This window comes from Typopeltis vanoorti, chromosome 23, assembly GCF_054136105.1.
Source record: "Typopeltis vanoorti isolate ZY-2024b chromosome 23, IOZ_Tvanoo_1.0, whole genome shotgun sequence".
NCBI lineage: Eukaryota > Metazoa > Arthropoda > Arachnida > Uropygi > Thelyphonidae > Typopeltis > Typopeltis vanoorti.
In genome coordinates, this window is record NC_143571.1 from 22,878,134 (window position 1) to 22,901,589 (window position 23,456).

The 23,456-nt window shown below is 33.8% G+C and overlaps 1 protein-coding gene across 14 annotated transcripts in view; it reads left to right on the plus strand.

Moving 5' to 3' along the window:
• LOC150093683 (beta-1,3-galactosyltransferase 1-like) overlaps positions 1 to 23,456 on the plus strand; it is a 204,767-nt gene that overhangs the window by 179,934 nt on the left and 1,377 nt on the right. Inside the window, exon 1 of one of the 14 annotated variants that reach the window (XM_090412795.1) lies at positions 1,579 to 1,693. The exons of 12 other annotated variants lie outside the window; for them this stretch is intronic. The gene's annotated coding sequence lies outside the window, so the exon portion shown is untranslated. Of the gene's footprint in view, positions 1 to 1,578; positions 1,694 to 21,029; positions 21,086 to 23,456 lie in introns of those variants that run through there. One more of the 14 variants, XM_090412799.1, reaches the window with a different exon arrangement.

The window sequence follows — 23,456 nt, forward strand, 5'->3', positions numbered from 1 at the left end:
CTCACCAATCGGAGGTAACATGGATACCTTACTTATGCGTAGGTCTTCTGAACCTATGACCAGATCCAACACTCTTACACCATTAGTTCCCTTTAGTTATATGTTGTTTCAAGTAATTAATATCTACGAGTCTGTGAAGCTATAATTATACAAGACTATAATTAATATCATTAAATGGAATTCATACACCTTCTCTTAGAAGGTGTATGAATTCCATTCCTTTTTGACATGTGATCTTTCCTCTTTTCAATCGATTTCACCATAGTTAAAATTCCCCATCATAATTACTCGATCTGCACTCATTGCACTACTTGGCTGATGCATGTCTTCTATCACCCATCACATCTTGTTCGAAATAGTACTCAGTATTATTAAGTGAAATCAAATAAGTTCCATAGTCGATTGTTCTGAGATTGGAGATTTGCTCGAAGGACCCTATATACCTGTTTACCTGCTCCAAAAGTGACTAATTCGAAAAAAAAAGAAGAAAAAAACTTTTTTCTGTCAGTCTAGTGATAGCAACTACGAGTCTGTGACGCTATAATTATACAAGACTATAATTAATATCATTAAAGTATGTAATATGCGTTTATAATTATTATTAAAGAATTCTATACCTCAGTTTTCCTTCACCATTTATAACAGCTTTTGTTAGCTATATGAAAATTACTTTGTTTGACTTTCGTTATTTGGATGAAGTGTTTTAGAACGTTTATAATTAATAAATTAATAACCTGGATTTATTGATGATGAAGAAATGGTGGAGAGAATTCAGAGGCGAGTTACAAAGATTGTTACAGGTCTGTGGAATGTTCCCTACGAAAATAGATTGAAGATCTGTGGGCTCCAAAAACTGGCTGATAGACGTAGGAGAGGAGATATGATAGACCCATATAAATTATTAAAGGGATTTTATAGTATTGATACTGATGACTTTTTTAAGACCAGTGCAGGAAGGGAGAGAACGAAGAGTCATCACTGGAGATTGTGTAAGAGTGTGGTTAACAAGGGTGTTAAGACTAGATTTTTTGCTTGGAGGGTTGTGAATGGGTGGAATGCGTTGCCAGAGATGGTTGTGAATGCTTCGTCTGTGAATGAATTTAAGAAGTATGATAGGTATTGTGTGAATAATGGTTAGTGTGTCAATGTATGGTCTCCCGCGATGAGTCTTTTGACACCATGAAGACACCGTTATAATAATAATAATAATAATAATAATAATAATAATAATAATAATAATAAGTTTTTTTAATTTTTCATATGATAAATGTATATTAGCAGATTTCTTATAATAAACTTAATCCTTTAAAATACGTCGTTAGTTAGTGAAAGTAATATAGTTCTTGTAGACACAAAGTATTCGTTTGTTATTTAGAAAGAGAATATTTATTTATTTATTTTTATACGAGTATTTCATGGTTACAGCACGAGAAGGCGCCAATTAACAAATCGTAGAGATGCGAGCTTATTGTTTATGAGAGACTATATTTTATTTGTCCGTGATATGTTATGTTTGAACAGTAATTTTAAGTAAACAGTTTTAATTCTATGTTCACTTCCTGATTTGATAAAGGTGTAGTTAAGGTTTATCGTTTCTAAGATGTGTGTTATAAAAAAATTCACATAGAAAATATGTGTAGGATTAAGCATTAGCTCTGTTCGCAAACTGTTCCACCAAAACAAGAGATTCTCGGTTAGCAATTTAGTATTATTATTATTATTATTATTATTATTATTATTATTATTATTATTATTATTATTATTATTATATAAAAAACATGGGAAAAGGTTTGGTATTGTATGATTTTTATTGTGCTTGTCTAAAGACGCAGCAGACGAGAAATGAACGTATTTTACTTTTAATTAGGCTTAGCGAAAGTTGTACATATACGGCATATTATGTATGCCCTTCGTGTATTTACAGTATGTAATTCTGAATATAAATTATATAAACAAATACAACTAATGAATTCAGATGATGGTAAGAAAAATAGAAAAGAAAACTATTTCCAACTACATTAAATTTCAGTTCGGGAGCAGAATATTTGAACATATAAAAACTGCAAATAATAATATTATTAAATTCATTAGATTTGTTGCATAAGACCATGAAGTGCCATCTTACGGTTATAATTAGATGACAAGAATTCTACACATACAACTTGCAGTTGTTCTGTTTAAACATCCATATCGAAAATTTAAAAAATAACAACAACAAAAAAAAACGACTCATAATATGCATAAAGAATAATCTTAAATCGGTTTAAGTTAATTTGCAATATTATGAGAGACTAATCGCGCTTTTGCAAATGAGAGTTAAAGGTGAAAAATTAATTTAAAAAACATTAATAAATTCAAAATACTCTAGTATTAGTACAAAATATAGCATTTTACGTTTTTGACAGAAGTACTTCGCGGAAACATTTTAACATTAACCATGTCCATGATTTTTTTTTTTTATATGTGCCTCCCATCTACGAGAGGGTTGAAGGTGAGATAATCCACAGAAAATGTTGATCTAAATCAGTGTTTCTCAACGTGGGGCGTACGCCCCAAGGGGGGGGGGGATGAATTTGAATATTTTGGGGGCAATTAGAAAATGTACATGTACATATACATATTTATATTATACTTTTTCAGAATTTGGCTGACTATTATGCTGGTGGGGGCATCAAAATCTTTGAGATGTTGAGGTGGGGCATGATCCAAAAAAGGTTGAGAAACACTGATCTAAATAGTGTCCGATCATAGATGCGAGACCCTTCGACACTTCTGCGCATGACAGAAGAAGGCGAATCATTCCGATAATAGAGTAATCAATGCGTTTCGTGGGATGAGTGTTTATTATTATACGTCGGAAAATTAGCTTTTCTTTTATAAAAATTCTAGTTCTTAAAGTGGTAACTATTTTGCTTGTATAACAGTTGAATATGTTGCACCAACTTTACATTTGACAGTACTTTATCGTGTCGCAATTCTTACCAATTCTTATTTTAAAAACAAAGTTTTTTTCTTAGCTAACTACAACGACTTTAAAAATGTGTTTAATAATGATAGTTAACATAATTTTCTGTGCGTCAATATTTTGTTTCGTAGTACAATTTTTCATTTGTACAATCAAAATGCAGACTTTATAGAAAGACAAAATCTCTTCAGCATGTAACCTAAGCCTAAGCAATCCGTCCTTTATTTCACATGCACCATAAGGTAAAACACTACTGAAGCGAGGAATTCCACGGTTAAATAGTCGAATAAAGCTATTTTATCAGTTCTCGGAACTCTAAAAGCATTATTCACTGGACTTACTTGATTAGAGAACTTAAATGGCTACTCATTTTTATACGCATGTGCGTTGTTTGTTGTTGTTTTGAATTACCAAAGGAACTACTGCTCCGAGGCCAGTTACCTGTGGCCTTTGACTGATTTCCCTTGTTTTACAAGATGAAAAATCCAAATTTCTGAGCAGAAAACCCTCGCCATCCCCATGGACTATATCACTTTCAATTAAAAAAGAACATCATAAAATTCTTCGAGTCCTAGACTGGATTCGAACACAACTTTATTCTGCACTTATCAATATTTATATAGATCAGTTATCTTAATGCTTGGCAACATGAACACTGTCTATGCAATGTTTAAAAAAAAATTAAAAAAAAAACAAAACTAACGGCAAATTTGATAGAATAGAGCATGCCAATCACGTGGAAAAACGATGACCAGATTTGTTGAAGACGATGTATATTCTCCTAATCTCTCAAGCAAAAATAAGATAGTCTTTTTTTGTGTGTCCTTGTATGATACTTGTATCTCTGTTCTCTCAAAATTCGGTTAAAGTCAAGTTTCTGCATAAAGTCAATGTTGTATTTCTCTTACTACCATCTATTAACTTTTTGTTGCACATTATAATTTTTTCCTTTAATTTTAATGCTTCAATTAATTCGAAGCCAGACTGGTTGACCGAGTAGTTCCACTTTCCATCCAGAGGCTGCGGATTCGAATCCCGCCTTGGACATAAATGTTTGTGATTGTCCTTTTAACTCTGTGTGGAAAGGGAATCTGCTGACACTTTTCCTAGCGAAGGCTTCACAACTAAAATTCTATGATGTATGGGAGTGATCATTGGACGTCCAGTGATGTGAATTGTGTGAATAACTAATTAACTAAATATTCTTAAATAAATGTTTACTTATTTAACACATTAGAATCTAAACCTTTCCACATTATATCATCGCATAAGTCTCATAGGAATCTACAGAAATCACTAAATTTCATTTGATTGGACTTGGCGAATTAGCATACTGGAACGAAGTCCCCTAAAGCATCTCTTTTTAACATAACATTATTCTGTTATATAAGCTATATGTATATATAGCTTATTGAGTCATAGTTATAATATATACTGTATTATTGTAATATATATGTTATAACTCAATAAGCTAATACTGTAAAAATTAGATGTATGACAACAATCTTTTTCATATTTTAATAGAAGGTTTTATTAATATGTATTAATTAAACTTGTGATATATGAATATGAGTGTGAATATATGACATTATGTTCACTTCTGACTTCCTTCTACTTTCAATGGAAGGTTAAGTAGCAGTCTCGTAACGTGGTAGCAAGGTTTTCTTGCTTGTGGTACGAAAAAATTGGGTTTTTCGTACCATAAGCCGTGATACTGCTTGTGGTATGAAACATATGATACGTTGCTTTATACCCCTAATCGCCTCAGCCTGCATCAGAGCTGCTAGTTTTCTGCTTCGGCACATGTTACTAGTTATTGCCGATGACGTTTTATCCTCAAACGTTAGAACTAATGCTGGGATTCCACAAGGGTTTGTTCTTTTGCCTACTCTATCGTCTTTCTATATACCAAGATATCTGCAGTCTAATGATATCCAATACAAAAATCATCAAAATTTCCTGCATATCAGTTTCTACAACAACGCGAATACTGATCTACAAAGCATTCTTCAGTGGGGGTGCTGATAATCCAGTTTATTTCAAGGTCGCTATAAACTTAATAGTATCTTAATTTTATTTCTTTTAATTTTACTTTTAAAGACACAAGCTCTGGACAAGATGAGCTCCTACATTTCTTGACATCAATAGGTTACAGATATCGTCTTTTCAACATTCAAGCAAATGTTTTCTCATTTGCTGAATATATTATTTTGCCGCTGAATAAATATTTACTCTGCTTGCCTTGTTGGCAGAGCAGTCAGCATACTCGCTCCTCTCCAACCAGGCAGGTAGATGTTATTGTATTCATAAACATCCATATCGAAGCGACATCCAGATCACGTAAGCCGTGAATGAGAATAAGAAAAAAATGGCTATAATAATTGCGACATAATGTCTTCCTAGATTTATCATTATTATTATGAGATGGTATCTCCGATAGGACTCACTGTGCGAGGCCCATTCTTCCTCCATTTGCCTCACTTGCCATAAAAAAGATCTGCTCCTCATTTTGCTGATCACATGCTTAATCTAATTCCAGGGATGCTCCTCGTTTGTTGTCCTCTTCACATATATCGGAAATGTTCCCTTTACTATTTTTAAAGTTCTTTTCACCAATGGATACTGCTCTTTGATATTAACTCTTTTGTCGCATATTCGCCAATCACTTCAATTAATAATCTCTTAATACATCCTCGTATGCAACTTCCTATAGTCACAATGTTATCTTAGTTTTTCTGCTTCTGCTCTTTCTTCACTGTTTTAACATCTTCCTGCAATAAGCGACTAGACATGCGAACACTAGACTAGTCGATGCAGTCTGATCAAAGTCTTGTGTTATAAAAGGGAATAGTTACTTCCTTATCTATACTCGTCAGTGTCCTTTTCAACACAGCACTTAATCTTAAGCTGATTTTACTGCCCTTAATTTCTCGATAAAATGTCACCCTTTTAGGCGACACTATTAAGATGTAAAGCCATCTATATATAGAATTTTGTAACCGTTTTCCGGTTAAGAAAATTGTTATCTGATGAAAGCACTTTCAAAGGTATTAGATCACATGTTCTCAAAGGTACGTTTCTTTGACGTCCGGAAAACTAAAAGTTTCTTTGAATCTCCTACACTTTGCACTAAATCCATAAAACATATTCTCTGGAGATGGTAGCTTAACTGGACACGATACAAAGCAGCACCTCCCTGGCAGTAAATTTTGAACTCATGACCAGTTGAACAGGTAGTGTTGACTCCCAGTTGGCTGAACTCTTCATAAAACTATCGACTCGCCCAATTTCTGTATCTATTATTATAAAAACAAACTTGCCTTATTAAGCACTGAAATTATTGCATTTAAAGTAGCTTTAGTGATATCAGCCATCGACTGCAGAGATTGTAACAGAAGATGGTTGCTTTTTCGTGCAGGAAACTCGTGTTTTTCATGTTGCAGGTGTCCCACCCTCTCCGTAAACTAGCTAGAGACAACGCTCTTAGAGGAAATAATGTACTGGTCTCGTCGCCTTAGTTACTTTCGTCGTAATTCTAAACAAAGCTGAAAAAAACGCTGATCACCTTCTACGCAAATGCAGTATAAGAGAGCATGAGTGGAATAGGTATTTGTGTTTGTGATAGTGGTTGGAGAATTCAGCTGTTCTCATTCATGGAAGATGATTTTCTCCATAATAATTAAGAATTTTTGTGAAGAATATGTATGACTGAGGAAAACAGTTCTGGTGCTCAATGTACTTAAATGACTTCAAAGCGGGGGTAATTCGAGTAATTTATTACTCTCAGCAGAGCTGATACTGTTGAAGAGGTTAAATTGTTATCTATAACCGAACAGGAACAATTTGGTTTCATGCAGAGCCATATATACAAAAAAAAATAATAAATAAGCTGCCAAAAATGGAAATTTTGGAAAATTTAATTGAATTTATATTTCATTTACTTCTAGTATTTCGTTTATATTTGGTTGACCTGCCATCTTATTTATTTTTATTGCCAGGATTTAAAAGCTTAATATAATTCAAATTAAGTTCAATGAGAGAAAAGTCAATTTGATAACTTGGTTACCAAAACTTTATTGAGTATTTCTGCTGCAGTATTTTTATTATTTAAAAACAAATTTATGTTTAATTGCACAAATCTTATAATCCTGGTATAATATTATACGAGGCCATGCTGAAAGGAACCATAAAAGAGTTGATGTATGACTTTTTAAGATTTTTTGTTCTCCCCAATCAACGAGCTTACAATAGATAAGACTTATGGGGCCCTTTTACAGTTTTTGCATGTTCCTCCAAAGCCTTTTCATTGGTTCTGCTGAATTCTCACTTCTCGCATTGCAGGATTTCGTGGTATAGTAGTTATTACGCTACTGCTAACAGTATATAGGATATATAGTGAGGTATAATTTCTGAATAAAAGGAAATAATAATTTTATTACTTCACAGTAAAGGTTAGAAGATGATTGATGCCTCACCTGCATGACAGATTTCAGAATGATAGTTCCTTATATGAACTGAAAAAAGGCTACTGAAATCTATGAAATGAATTATGTACTATTCTTAGCTGCAGTTCCAGCCATCAGAGTCTTGCAGGTGTTTCACCATAGTGTTTCATGATAAACACATCTTATTCTGAACAACAAGATGAGTTGACAAATATATGACATTGAAATACTGGCGCAACTAAACTATTTCCATTCACCTCTCTCTCTCTCTCTCTCACACACACACACACACACACACACACACACACACACACACACACACACACACACACACACACACACACACACACACACACACACACACACACACATTTAGAGTGTGATCTCCAAGGTTAGACATACAAGGCAACCATATTATATTTCAGGATACAAAAGATTTCTTCTTAATAATTAGTAATTATTATTTCTTAAAGAAATTCAATTAACATTATTCCATAAATTATTCATGCTATAATTGAAAGTATTCAATCTGTAAGTTGAATACTTGATCTGGTATCCAGATCAAGTATTCAACTTGCTGTTGCTGCCTAGATCTGGTATCCAGATCTAGGCAGCAACAGATTTTCCTTATTCGCTTTTTGATTTTTTTTTTCATCTTATGTAAGATTTTTGGAGTTTCCAAAAATATGCGTAATTTGAAATTACGCATATTTTTGGAAACTCCCAGCTATGTCCATATTGTAACATTCATCTCTCCTTAAAAATCCGTGCGTCTTCAAAATTTAACATAAATTCACGCATGACTATGTATCAATCGTATTAAAATTGCTACAGTAATACGGGATTCGACAGTTATTTTGCAAACCTCTTAACTCGGGAGCTCTCGAACTTTCGCATATGCGAGCTCTTAAAAATAGAAATATGTTGTGCCTTTTAAGTGATTCATGATCCTCTGGTAAAAATAATATTAAAATACAGTTTTCTTATTTCAAAAATCGCTAACGCCTTATATTCCCTATAGTAGCCCTATCTAACTTTTGGAGACTAAGAAGGCAATTCAATTTCCATTGGCAGCCAATCAGAGATAGCTGGCCCAAGGCTATCACTGATTATAAACGGCATCCGATGAAGAGAGGCAAACAAGTGTCGCCATCTCAGTGTTCCTAACACATTACATTATTTATCTGAAATAGTGTGAGTTCTACTGTCGATTTTCTTGAGTTAACAGGACAAGATTCCGAAATTTACGAAAGAAAAAATCCCCTTCCACTGGTTCCGAGTTAGTTAGAACCAGTGGTAGAAAGAGTTCCTCTAATGAAGAAAGCTCTTTTCAGTTCGAATTTATTCGAACCGAGAATCGCTTTCTTTCGACAATCTAGCGCTATGGATGCATACGTCACTTCTACAAGGCTAAGCAGGCAAACAGAAATTGTCATGTCACCAGCACACAGGGTTCACAAGCGGTCACCCTCCCAAATACTAACTGAGTTGAGGTTTGTTAACTTCACTGATTGATGGAATGAGAACCGATGATTTCAAAAACCGATTTGGCAGCTCATGTTTTCCTATTTTACTTATTAAATTAAAATAAAGAAAACGATAAACTTTCAAACCTTAGGCAGCTTAAATTAGTATTGTAAATTATTCTTTAGAAGTTTGCATTTCTTTTTAAATCATTTACCTCATCCAGGGGAGTATGTCTGACGATACACAGGTCGAAAAATAATGAGTTATTAAGAGTTATAGATGAGACGAGGCCAACTGCTGGCCGCTAGACGAATAGATAATGTGCTGCTCTTCAACCAGCAGAGTGTGAGTTCGAATCTTAATGTCACATGGATCTTTGTGGATGTTTTGTTTTCATCCCCCAAATATGAGTTCCTGCTAATTGGAAACCTGAAGTGGCTGGAAATGCACTATGTTTGGTATCCAGAGAGCAATATGTCCGGTTTATCTAAACCTTTAGCGACTCAAGATGCTGTAATACTATAAATTTACAACTACGTTTGGGATGAAGTTGACATAAAAACAATAACGAAAACACCTCTTATGATGTTTATTTCATCTCTCTCTCATTTAAAATAACTTGCTATCTTTAACATATATATATATATATATGCAATATTACGATTATAATTTCAATTTCTTTCAATGACACGAATAAAACAAGTCTTTCATCTAGCAGCCTTGAATCCTGGATCTACAAAGAAAATGACTGCTGCATTGCAGAATATCCATACAGCGAAATGGACATTAGACTGGCCACCTCTTTATAATTTATAATCGTTCACAGAGAATTTAGTAGGAAATTGTTCGGAGTTGAATTTACCATTGTTTATATTTTTATTGTATATGGATTAACTATCATGATGTCGAAGACACGCTATCTACCAATAATTTTCCAGGCACCCCTGTTATTTGAAGTTGTGGAACATTCCAGGTTTGTTAATAACCGATGTATAGATAGTAGGAAGCAGTATTGCATCGTAGCAGTTGATCACAGGTGGTATGGCAACAAGAGGTGAACTCGGTGACTTCGAGAGAGGCATCATGGTGAGCTGCCACATTGCCATTGCCGGTCAACTGGAGCATCAAACACCTACGGTTGGCGATGTGATCAACAAAAGGAGATGTTCTGGCATCACTAGTGCAGTAAAACATCCAGGGCTCCCGCCGAAAATGACTGACAGGGATATGAGGATGTTAAAACGGGTGGCACTCAAAAACCGGCTAAAATGGGCATAGACAATCCGTGACAAGTTCAAGAGCGCCAATAACACTATGGTGAGCACTAATACTGTACGAAAAGAATTCCATTTACTGGTTTTCCATGGAATAGCAGCGGTACACAAGCCAAACATCACAACAACGAACAAGGCGACTCGTCTGACCTGGTGCAAAGAGCGTGTTGAACTAAACAATTGACCAATGGAAAACGATATTCCGGAGCGATGAATCAAGGTTCACTTGTTTCCAGTCCGATGGCAGGGTGTGAGTGTAGAGGCAGTCTGTTGAATTCTTGTTACCACAGTGTGTTGCACCCACAGTAAAGTTTAGTGGTGGAGGAGTAATGGTGTGGGGTACAGTCAGTTGGTTTGGAGTAGGACCACTGGTCATTGTCCGTGGTTCCATGAAGACAGTTCAGTATCTTGATATTCCGGATAATCAGGTGCTACTTACACTGTACGGTTTTTTATGGAACCGACCCACATTACTATCAAGACGACAATTCTCCATGCCGCCAAAGTTGCAGCTGTTATGGAATGGTATGGAGAAGTGGATGTTAAACGACTGCCCTGGCCTGCACGGAGTCCTGATCTCAACCCCATCAAACACCTGTGGGACGAATTGGAGCGGCGATTGATGTCCAGAGAAGATATGTCGTTGAACTCAGTGCTGCTTTGATGGAGGAATTGAGAAAAATTCCATGATGTCAGCTGCATATTGATGGAAAGCCTCCCCCAAAGAGTGTGCAAGAGGGGGTCAAAGCCAAGGTATATACCCGATATTAGGGTTCGCCTGCTGGTATGAATTGTAAATTGCTAAAGTCTCCTGACAATTATTGGTAGCTAGTGTGTTTACGTTATTCGAAGAATAATAATTCTATACTGACTGGATACAATTAATATCCAGCATTATTAATTAATAGTATTAATATTACTTGAAATCGCTTTGCCAATTCAGAATTGTCGATTAAAACCGAAACTGAACCTTATGGACACTAGTCGTTTGTCTCCTAAATCCTAAAATTTATTAAATACCATCTAGCTACAGAGAGGTTATTGACACGGATAATTTTCTCGTTACTTTGTGTCTCTGAAAATGGTCCAACAGAACAAAAAATAGGAAAAAATGTTTGAAAGGATTCTGAAGAAATCTTATTTCAATCAGTCCGGCAAGTCTCTGAATAAATGTATTTGGAATGACAATATGATTCTAATAAATGTGCTTAGGCATTTGGCAATTTACTTCACAAAACGAATTTAATCGATATCTACCCTTTTTACAAAATGCAATTAGCAAATTTTTGTGGACTAAGAAATTCTTCTACGTTTTCATTCCAACTGTTGTTCCAACTTGAGTTAGCGAATCAGTGCATATTACAGGCCATCCGAACAGATATCGTCAATAAATGTTCGTTTTCATTATTTAGTTATTTGAAATTTGCTAATTGTAGGTAAACTGAATAATTACATTTACAGTAACTTAAATAATCAATGTTTAATGACATACTCGTTCAATGCGAGATTCGTTTATCGCCTTTTAGTGCACTAGCGACTGTTAGCATTCGTACCCCTAATATTAAGAAAATAAATAAATGTGTGTGTATAATATTGAATATATTTTTATAGAGAAAGCTATCACAGAAATAAGTACCAGAAGTTACTCCGTGTCTTAACAAGCAGTGCGACAATCTGCGCTAATCGAATGCGATTATTCTGTTCTTCCAGTTTACTTCATGTCGTGACGCAAACTAAGTATACTAAATTATTCATTCACAGTAAACAATAGGGATGTAATTTGTCATGCCTTCGTGAGTCGAAAGAGAATTGAACCGTTAGCCAAACACCATTGATTTCTAGAAATAGTCGTGATTCGTATGCAGTTTGCATTCATGTTCAGTTTGTGAGTCGGAATGAAAGTACGATTGGAAAATAATTGGAACCTTAACTTCAGGATTTTGTTTTCATGCTATGTCTAGTGATGTTTCTGGGTAGTGTTGGTGCCTTATCTTAAAAGGCATGTGAAATATATTTTGTTGGAAAAAAACATTCATATATATATATATATATATATATATATATATATATATATATATATATATATATATATTTATTAATGAGTTTTGTTGGTATTAAAATATCTGTGTCGTGTCCATTGAATAATAACGTGTCTTTAAGACGGTAATTTGTAAGTTCCACGCGTACATTAGCTTCATTTACAATGTTGCATTCTGAATATTTATTTCAGGATATTAAAAGAAGAGAACCTTTTAGGTATAAAAGGAATAATCACTAAAACAGAGGATATTATTATCTTCGTTCATGCGCATGTGTGTGTTTATTTTCGGACTGACGTACTTGTTATGTGTAATTATTTATTCATTCCAATGCCTACACACTTTATTTATCGATCTGAATAGCATATGTTTGTTAATTAACGAGATTGCTAATATTTATTTATTCTTTTGTACTATTCTTCATGATCACAATCTTTTTAAATAGTGGAGAAGCACCAACTAAGAAATTTAGAAGCAACTGAGACATTTCTAAACAAAGAAAGTCACAAATTATGGAAGTTGTTCAATAGCACTTTATGACTTAACTTCGTCGGATCAAGAAATTGAATTAAATATGTGTGTGTGTGTGTGCGCCAATTTCATGGCAAACGAATCCAATGTTTTTTTTTTAATTTTTTTTTATATCCAAAAACAGTTTAACGAAAATTGAACTTCGGAGGAATTATAGACCCAGAAACTGGAAAGTTTGTGTCCTCGAATAGAATAGTAAAGAAGATAAGAAACTCGATTTTTTTCTTTGAAAACATTTGGAATTGTGCCAAAGTAGGATAGTCACCAATACTGAAGAGTATACAGCTTGGTTGGATGACAATAGTAACATTAAGCCACAAGAGTTTCAAACGCTTGAGAACTGCTAAAACGAAAGCTCTTTCGCTAAGAATTGGTCAAAGGCGATAATAACTCACAATATAGGAAAACAAAGGGGAAATTGGTGATTTTAAAATAAATACAGCTTCCCAGTTAGATGTATTCATATCGTTTGCTCAGGAACACATATCACTTGTTCTCAAATATTTTTATATATATGACTAACACACGACAGGTCACATGACCTATAGCACATAGTACGTTGTGTAAGAGGGTAAGAAGAAAAAAGGAGGAATATGTTGTGTGTTTTGAAAAATATTGGATCAGCACTTCTTCAATCAATTGGAGCCCTCTCGTATATTTAGAAGAGACAATACACTAAATAAATGTAATCAACCCAGTGGTTATAGATAAGTCAGGTATGGAAAAGGCTTGGAGAGAAAATCTGGAGGTAGGTAGTATTTTTAACTGTATCGTTCATTATTATGAAGTTGTTATACAGTTGCAGCTGTTTGTCTAGAGACGAATCACCCCGAGTATGATAAAATTGTCTTACTTTGCTTAGTGAGCACTCGAAATGTCTCAGACTATTCAAATTCAAGACCAGTCCTTCCGATTGTCCTTCACTTTCTGCATCTCTTCAGCTGGTAGCATGATGAGATATAATGATATCTTGTTATATGATTTATAATGAGAGCCATTCTTCTACGAGAGAACACTTCTTGGAACAAATTTCCAGACATGCAGATAAATCTTAAAATAATGGACTTTAGCGCTTCTGAGTCGATTTGCAATGGAGTACGTTCAAATTTTAGCTTTGCCAAAAGGTGCATACCATTTTTTTCTCTCTGGTCAAACATTAGGTGTGATGAGATAGAACTCTGTCTTCGTAACTACCACTAGACTGCAGCGCTTCCCAAACTGTGGGCCGCGGTCCCCTTGGGGGCTGTAAGTTTTGTTGAGGGGGCCGTGGAATAATGAAAACAAATTTAAAATGTTTTAAGACACAGTAGATTTTTTTAATCTTAAAAAAACGCATTTAATTTTTTTAATTATTTCTTTTTTGTTCTTTTTTATATTTTAATGGAAAAATTCGCACATTGGTGTTGGTTAACAAACTTTGCTTCTTGCGTATTTCGGCAATTAATGAATATTAGTAAATATATGCTTATTGATATAACTTTCATTTCAAAAGGTATTGATAAGCAACACAAAAAATATTACAAACCAAAATCTTGAATATAAATTGTATCGAATATAAATACAATAAACATTATAATAATATATGTCTATATTACGATTTTTTTTCGATGACGGGGATGTGAAATATTTTAATTTTTCCAAAGGGGCCTTGGCATCCATAAGTTTGGGAAGCACTGCACTAGAGGAATATCCAATGTTAGTTGAGAAATACTCCACAGGAATCTATTCATTAATCTGTTTTGGTCCTCCTACACATCAATGACTTCTTCAGTCGATTGTAAATCCGATTAAAAGTTTTGCTCTTGACATTCTCCTCCTCATCCTCGGTTGATAAACCTTGCACTACACTAGCAATACTACAAGAAAGCTTAACTTTAAATTCAGATTTCCATCATTCTTCAGTGGAGTGCAGAAACGTTTTTAAACTTCAATTCCAGAAAAGTTTAGCTCACCAGTATTGCACCGTCAGCATCCAAAATGCAGGTATCTGTTTTGTCGCTCCAGGAGTACCTATTGAAAAGGCACTATTGGCATATCATTTATACAAAGATCTATACAAAAGTTATAGAAAATTTTTCGTATAACTGAATCATATTTAAATCTTTATTTGGCTGTATAATAGATCCTTTTGCCAATTTAACTGTGAATATGCTCACCACTAGGTTTATTAAAGCCAGAAGACATGCTATAAGAATCACTGGTCATGTCACTCACGCATAAAGCTCTCCTTCAGCCACAATAATATTCTAAGAACTGCATTCACGTGATGCTAATCCTCTTAAGGCAGTTCCTTCACAGGGAAACTAATGTTAACTCTTTATTCATTATTACTCTCTGTAAATAAATCCTATCCCATTGAGACCATATGATGAACATGTGTATGAGGTTCTCGATGTTCTTCTTAAGCTCACTAACTACTCAGAATATGGATGAAACGTGGTATTTAGAGAGAAGAAATTAATCACCCGTTTCATAGTTTACTGTGGTAATATGGCGATTGATCTAAGAGCAGAAATGCAAAGAACGACACTTTAAGAACACCTTAGTTAGAGTCAGCTGTAATTAAAGTTATCCCTAATTAAGCCTGCTTTTAGTTGAAACAAGCAAGTTTGCAAAATATCGTCATTATTCTGTTCTAATCACGAAGCGTTTACGTATACTGTACTATGTGCGCGGAGGGATTTCGTTGCCATTACAATTAAGCACCAGTTAAGTGAAATGATGAACGGTTAGCCACCGATCAATGCATTATCGGTGATGTCACCTGCAATATCATCTGAAGTTTGCGCGTGTCATTTGCAGTCCTGAATCCACGTATGTTGGTCATTCGTTCTTGGGAAACTCTCTTATCCGATGTTCACTTTAATTAAGTTCTTGTGATTAAGTGGCTGGTGTTTATTAGAAAACATAATTAACGCATGCAGATAATATCGGCTGTTTTGGATATCGCAAACTTTCTCCAACCCCTTGGCATTCATCTCGCCCTTCCTCCTGTGAAAGGCAATCAGAACGTTGCAATTTGCTTCGGATGGGCGTTGAGTAAATTCATGAGTAAATATATCGCAGTGACCGTAGAATTAAGATTTTCTTTTCCGGATTTTATTTACTGAATGATTATAAATCTCTTAACGGAAACACAAAATTAAGTTGTTTAGAAGGAGGAGATTTTTTTGGCTTTAATTTACGTATGATTTATGGTAAACCAACTTTAAAAACCAATCTGAAGAAGAAATGACATTCAACAAACATGTCTAATTTATTGTTTCTATATAGCTTCTTGTTATTGTTTTAGTTTTATCAACATCAATGTCTATTATATCTATGGACCTGATTCTGAATCCCTCAAGGAAACGATCGTTTTCTTTTCATTCGTGGAGTTGAACTTGCTCCGATTGGAAATAGCATTAAGTCTAAGAAAACCCATGTCGTTCTCTAGTTAGAGCGGACTGAGAATTCATTCAAGTGATGGACTTCACACAGCGTATGTCTATCAGTAAATTATTACGGACACAGTTCCTTCATTGGTAACATCCAATTGTTAACAGCATTAAGTACTCTCCTCCTTGATTTTTTACTTTTTATACATTCAGCACCTGTAAACCCATAGACCATAGATTCGGTAAGAAACCTGAAATGACAATTGGGATGATTTCGTTTAAAAAAAAGAAAAAATAAATAAATGAGAGTGAAAAATGGCTCGATGACTTATAATGACAAACGGTACGAAAGACATAAGAGACTACAGTTACCTTGATAGTTTATTGATATTTTGGCAAAAATTAATAATTACAACCGATGATCTGTAATGAAAACGATTCAATCGTTGACATCCATACATTGCTGTATGAATGTTTACTATCTAGCAACTGTATAGTAAGCATTCTATAAATTAGACCACTCAGTGTTTTTTTAATAAAAAATTACGAACTTATACTAATCCCAAAGGAATACTTCATATTCCACCTTATTATTCATTCATTTGAATCGACTACATTTACCGTGTGTGTGTGTGTGTGTTTTGCTTACACTTCGCGTACTCAAGTATATCTTGAGCGAGAACGATATCTCTTTTATCTACCACTGCATGCAGGTGGTAGACAAAACCTTGCTCATAATCATCTCCCTAGTATGGTAGCATATAGCAAACCCCACCAGCCGTATGGTTGAGGGGATAGGATAGTTGTCTGTACTGTTTAGATTTACCAAATGAATAATTCACATTACTAAAACATTTCTTGTAGCGAAACAATTGAAATTGTAGCGATCGATAATTTCCATCGACAAAAAAAGTTTTTTAACCATTGTGTTCGACAGGACTAAATTAACCTATCTTAGGTGGTGGCGTTGAAGAGTTCCCCCCCCCCCCAAAAAAAACCTAGTATCTGGCTGAAAAATGATTAAATGCAGTTACACTGCTTTTTCTCAAGAGGTATCAGACTTTTATATCTGTTGGGGATTTGTAGAATGAACTCGTTTCTTAGACTGTATTTTTAGTTTATTTTGTTTTAAATGTATAGAGCTATATGTCTTAAATCTATAGCTATTAAATAATATATAATATTTATGTCAGTCACATCCATGACAGGTGGCAAACTATGATACGTTTGGTGCCGTGAATGGGCTAAGAGTTAATTAATCAGGAAACCTTGCTTCATAAATCAAGCATGGAATTGATAAATGATCAGTAATATAGTATTTATGCAAGGCAAGCTAAAAGTCGACTTGCCTGAAATGTTGATATTTAGTTCATAATTTATTATGTATCTATTAATTAAAAAGTTTACGTTTTATTTCGTTTATTTACCATTCCGTTTGTTATTCTATGTGCATTCTTTATTTTGCTTATTTCAATGTTGTTGTTGGATGATGATTGAAGATGTCTATCACATAATGAATGAATGACACATTTGAAGTATAGTCTCTGTGAGGACTCACATTGTATTAGCAAAATTAAATATTTTTGAAAATAAAAATTAATAAATCTCCTAAAGTATTGTATTCTTAAAAAGGGAGTATATGGATCTTCTTTACCCAAGCTAACGTTTTTGAATATCAATAATCAACTGCCTCTACCCTTAAGCCATTATTGATTGCTGTGCTCAAGGCTATCAATGCATCGTCCCTTTCTTCTGAAAGTTTTGTCAAAGTGCCGACATGTCGTGCTCCTAAGCTCTATCATTATGTCTGAAACATGAGCTGTACTCTCTATTTTGCTTGCCACCTTCACTGAAAATAGTGCCTAAAGTTGAAATATATTACTTATTCTATAGGTTTTTCCATTGAGAATACAGCAGATTGCAGGAAAATATGGAGATTTTCATAATCTTCTACTTCTTCAACCTACATAGGTCCACTGCTAGAAGAAGATCTCCCTAAGTTTCTCCATTCCATTCTCTTTCTCGCTCTCATCCGTTGCATTCCAGCAGTCCCAACAATTTCATCTTTGGCATCTCTTACCTAGTCTCCCCCTTTGCACTGCCATCCATAGGTCTTCCTTCTCTCAATAGGCCATCTTACATTGTTGTGTCTTGCAACGTGTCCAGCCCATCTCCATTTTAAATGCATAATGTAACTGATGATACCCTGTAAACCTTATTAAATGGGAGGTATCCTGTTTTTAAGTGTGATACCAAGCATATTTCTTTTCATTCTTCTCTGGATAACTTACAATTTGGGAATCATATTTTGAGTTAAGCTCCAGGTATGACTGCCATATGCAATTAGACGTAAGACACACTGATCGAAAGCTTTCCTCTTAAATTAATGGAAATATCACCTATGAAGATATCTGTAATCCTCCCAAAAGCCATCCAACCGTTCTACTTGTCCACCTTTAACTTTTATAATTTGTTCCAGATATATTTTCAGTATTAAAATTTTTCCAGTATATGAATCTATCCTCTCCACCTTTCAGTATAATTATTTTTGGTGTAAAATTATCATTCATCCTTACTTAAGGACATATGAACTGAAGCTGAATATAAACCAAACGAAAGTAATAATGAAATATATTTCCATAGCGATACCAAATTTGTTGTAACATAATTTACTTAATTCAGAAGACTTCTTGTTGATTTATTTAAGAGTACAACATCAACAACATCATCATCTGCATAACGTAAATCGCTAAACTGAATATCTCCAATTTTGATACCTGGGAAAGAATAAAGTAGTACATTAAACTGTAAATTTAAAAATGCTTATAGTTTAGCTTATAAATTCAGAGAACAAAACAAAACAAGCTACGTTTCTGTTTGGGTTTTCGTTATCAAGTGTCAAAGTTAAACAACCCAAAAGATATGGGCAAGTTTCCCTTAGGCTATTTTACATAGTTCAAGGTTCGTAGTGTGTAAGGTCATCTTCCGTTAATCTTTATTCTCGTAAGAGAATACGTCTGAAACTTAAGTGACTTCGCTTCATTAAAATCAAGATTGTGATCACGTATATTCTTATAGCGAAGTTCAAACTTTTGAGGATTTTTCCGCATGGTGAGTCTATTTTATATTTATTTGTATTGTACTGTGAGGTACAAACAATTTTAAAAATAAAATGAACTTTAGTGTGTCGACACTAAAGTTCATTTTATTTTTAAAACTGTTTGAATGCTTTTAATAGCGATGTAAGTTTGCCCATTTTCTAACTGATAAGGTCTTTTACAAAGAAAAATTGTGATCATATATCTTACTAGTTCGATTCCATAAACTGTAGGGCTAACTAAGTAATACAGCAATAACAAAATTTAATACAGCAAAATTAGACTATTAAATAATTCTTGGAATATGTAACTTTTGATTTAAAGCTTATCAACAATTTGGCTTTCATTATTATGACTTTTTCCCTCGTTTTCCTTTTAACAACCACCTTAAAAAAAGCTGAAATTCGCTACGACCATCCTGGATGATATTAAAGCTCATGCTGCTTGCATTATCTCATCGTTAAATTGAAATGCCTGCTTTTTTGGCAATCCGTCTCGTCCTTTTCCTCCACAAAACATCCTACTCTTCCATTCGTTATGGGAGGAGAAAGGTTCATTAATTTGAATGCGAGTACTTAGTAGACTTCAAAGTCTTCCTGTAGATTCCGAAAAATCATACTTCCCATCATTACTGATTAGAACTGAAAATAAATTCCCTTGATTGAAATTCACGTTTTCTTGTATTTATTCCTCTTGTGGTGTACTTATAACTTCTTGTTAAATAATACTAATAATTATTATATCAGTAATATTGCTAGTATTAATATTAGTGGTGGTAGAACGATTGCTTTATGCTGTCCTGATTAGTCACCTAGATAGCGCATACCCGAACTTCCGCTGACATGGATGTTTGTGAATGTCTTTAAGTAGTAGGTGAATTTTATTGTCCTTTTTGTGAGACCACTCTCTCATTTAGACGTGAAGTGGCTTGAGACAGTTTCTAGATAGAGCAGCGTTTCCTGATTATAAAACTATTAGTCCATTCACGGTACTAACACTCAGCTTTACGGTTTTGTGGGTGGGATCCATGCGTTTAATAAATTAAAAAGAACATCTTTTTGCAGCGCAACAGTCTATACTTCACGAACATATTTTGTCCGTTACCTGCATGTGATGCTAATTCATATTTTCTCACGTTTTTTTTTTTTTTCGTAATTGAGAAAATAGACGGTATAATGCTAAAATCCGAATCTAGTTCAAGGATTATTAGCTCATTCCAATATGCAATATTTGCATATTGGAAGTCAGTATTATGCACTTTTTTTTTTATCTTTAAGTGAAAGAGTACATTCAGCACATCAAGTATGAGAACTTTCGTTTCCTAGAAAAATAGTCAGATGCTTTATTATCACAACGCATCGTTCTTTAGATTAAGGTTTAACGGGAGCCAGAAGTATCTTAGTTTTCAATTTTAAAATGCCATTAGTGTAACCTTTACATATTATGAAAACTAAAAAAATTTGCCAGCCACACGTTTAGATTATTTATTAGCGTGTATACCAGATTTAAATGTTCACTGATATAACTTTTAAGTACATTAATTATCTTCAAGTGAGGGGAGGTCAAGAGCGTTTAGACATTTCGACGTGTACAATATTCAACTTTTATTATGAAGTGCAGAATATGGATGAAGTAAATTCATTAAGTCATATTTATTAACAAGATAAAAATTATTGCATTTTTGAAATAAAATTTTCACATCTAAATTATTTTTTATTATACCATAAAATTTCATCGTACGATATTTCTGTTGGATCGAAACCAATACTCTTCAACTCAGTTCACAAGCTTTCTCTTGTCTGTTCACTGACTAACATCTGAATGATACTGCTCTTGTCGAGAAAACGTTACTGATAAACACGTTAAAGGCTTTCTGGTGGAGATAAGAGGTATGATTTTAACATAAAGCATGATAACTGGTGTATTAACGTAATGTTTTGACTGTGAGTGCATGAACTTCTTTGGGAACTTGGATTTACACATTCATCAGATGTGAATGCTAAATTTTAATAGAATGTTAATTGTGTCATTATAGGTGGATATTTCTGTATTTATTGTGTGCAGATTTATGTTTTGAAACCTATAAAACTAAAATAATAATTTGTTATTAGCAAAAGTACTTTTGTGATAGTAATATATTTCTTACGTATTCCGTTAGCTGAACAGTTATTCTGAACACACTTCCTCCTTACCCTCAACGATTGCTAAATTCATCGTCAAACGAAACATCCCCCCACCCCACATACACACAAGTATGAAGATTGAGTATATTACTTACGGTCGAGGTAAGAAAAGATTTCCGTCCGAGAAAGTGACTGATCGTATAGAAACAAAGCACAAAATATTCTATAGGAAGGATGCATTCTTCATTTGTAGGGTGTGCGATGTTTTCCCATTCCAGCATTTCAAGAGTAACAGAAAAACGACTCCCTGATTTTGTAAAATATAGCAACTGAATACGCGCATTCGCAACTTGAATAACTGCCCAGTTTTCCTCTGCTAGTTATTTCATAAGCAGTATATACAGTCAGCAAGCTTGCCTTATCAGCTACTTTTTATTTAAAGTAAATTTAAGTGCGCTTTTCATTTTGTCTGTGGTTCACAACCCTATCTAAAATCTGATCTTTATAAGAAAATGCATCCCGATCGAGTTGAAGACGTCTTAAAACGGAAATTCACGCATAATTAGTTCTGTGAATGAGTTCTGTAAGTAGAATATTCCTATAACTTTTTTATTCTATTAAAAATGTATTTGCATGTGCGAGTTCAGAATCTTCCCTAAATGATAAATAGTCCTGGCTCAAGTCACGAATCGCAAAGGTGTGTGTATATATATATATATATATATATATATATATATATATAAGAATTAATAACTTTAGAAAACACTCATTAGACAGGTGTATCATATTAATTTCATAGTTTAAAGTAATTTATCGATATTTGTTTCTACTTGTAATTTTTTTTTCATTATGAAATAAATTCCTGCATAATACGATTTTGCCTTGATCTAAATGTAATAAGATCGTTGCATTGGTATTTTGATCTCTCTTCGTTTCATTTTCGTTAAGATTATCAACCGAATTAACTTGATTGCAATAGACCTGAAAAATAATGACTGTTATACTGTTCTCTTATAGCCAAAAAAAAAATGAATAGCGTTATACATCATTACATTTCATTCGGAGTGTAGTCTTTGTACTAATCATCAATTTGTATCACCTCGTGTTCCTCATTTTGATACGTTTGTTCGTACGCTTAAATTATTTAAAGTTTTGTAATCAGCTTTGCTAGAAAAGCAAACAAACACAGCCTTTTAAAAAAATAAAATACAGAAAAAATCTGATTTGCTCGGAATCGTTGCAGAAAAATATATAATTGGTAGGTAAACAGAATCAATATAAATTGCAACTATTACTTATATTATACGTTTTTAATCACCAACATTTCAATTTCTGCATATTTCTTTTTATAAAATGTCTTCGGTGAGAGGTCAACATCGTATTTTTTGACTTCCTACTAACGCGACTTTCATAATGATCTCCCAGAAGAAATCAACTCGGCCTCAATTCACTAAGCATGCATGGTTGGTTTTTATGTGCGTTATTTGATTATTACCTGATTACTGCTACATCCATGTATCCTTGTGACTAGGGGTGGATCTCAATTGTAATAATGCAATGCATTGCATGACTACAAATAAGCTCTTGGGAACCAATTACGGCACTTTTATTATAATGAGATTTACGTCGCATTGTCTTCTAACTGGCCCTAACTCACTAATGCAATTTCATAATCGTACACCGTTGCCAAATGTTAATAATTTTCTTTGTTTTCCTGATTTTCATCTTTAGTATTGTATTCTTTAATCTAAGTAATTATGCAAAAGATTTGATGTCGGAAGTATTTTTTTAACTTGGTGTTTCAGATTTATGAATTAATTTTAAAAAAATGCTTCCCATATACAGAAAACTTCAATATTTGTAGGCTGAAAGTAATTCAATGTTTTAAATGAATCCATCAGCAAAGTCCTGCATTTTGTTGGTGTTATATTTCCTTTTTTTTATCAGGATTTCTTGCATACATAAATCCTAATAAGATTTTGTTAATTATCGTATGAGTAAGCCTTCTGCTGAAGTTACACCCTGCCGTTTAAACTTCCAACATCACGATATTTGATGACTGTAATATTGATATCTGTTAGTAACGAGTGAACATGTTTTGTTATTCTAGAATGAAAAATAAGTTTATTGAACCTTT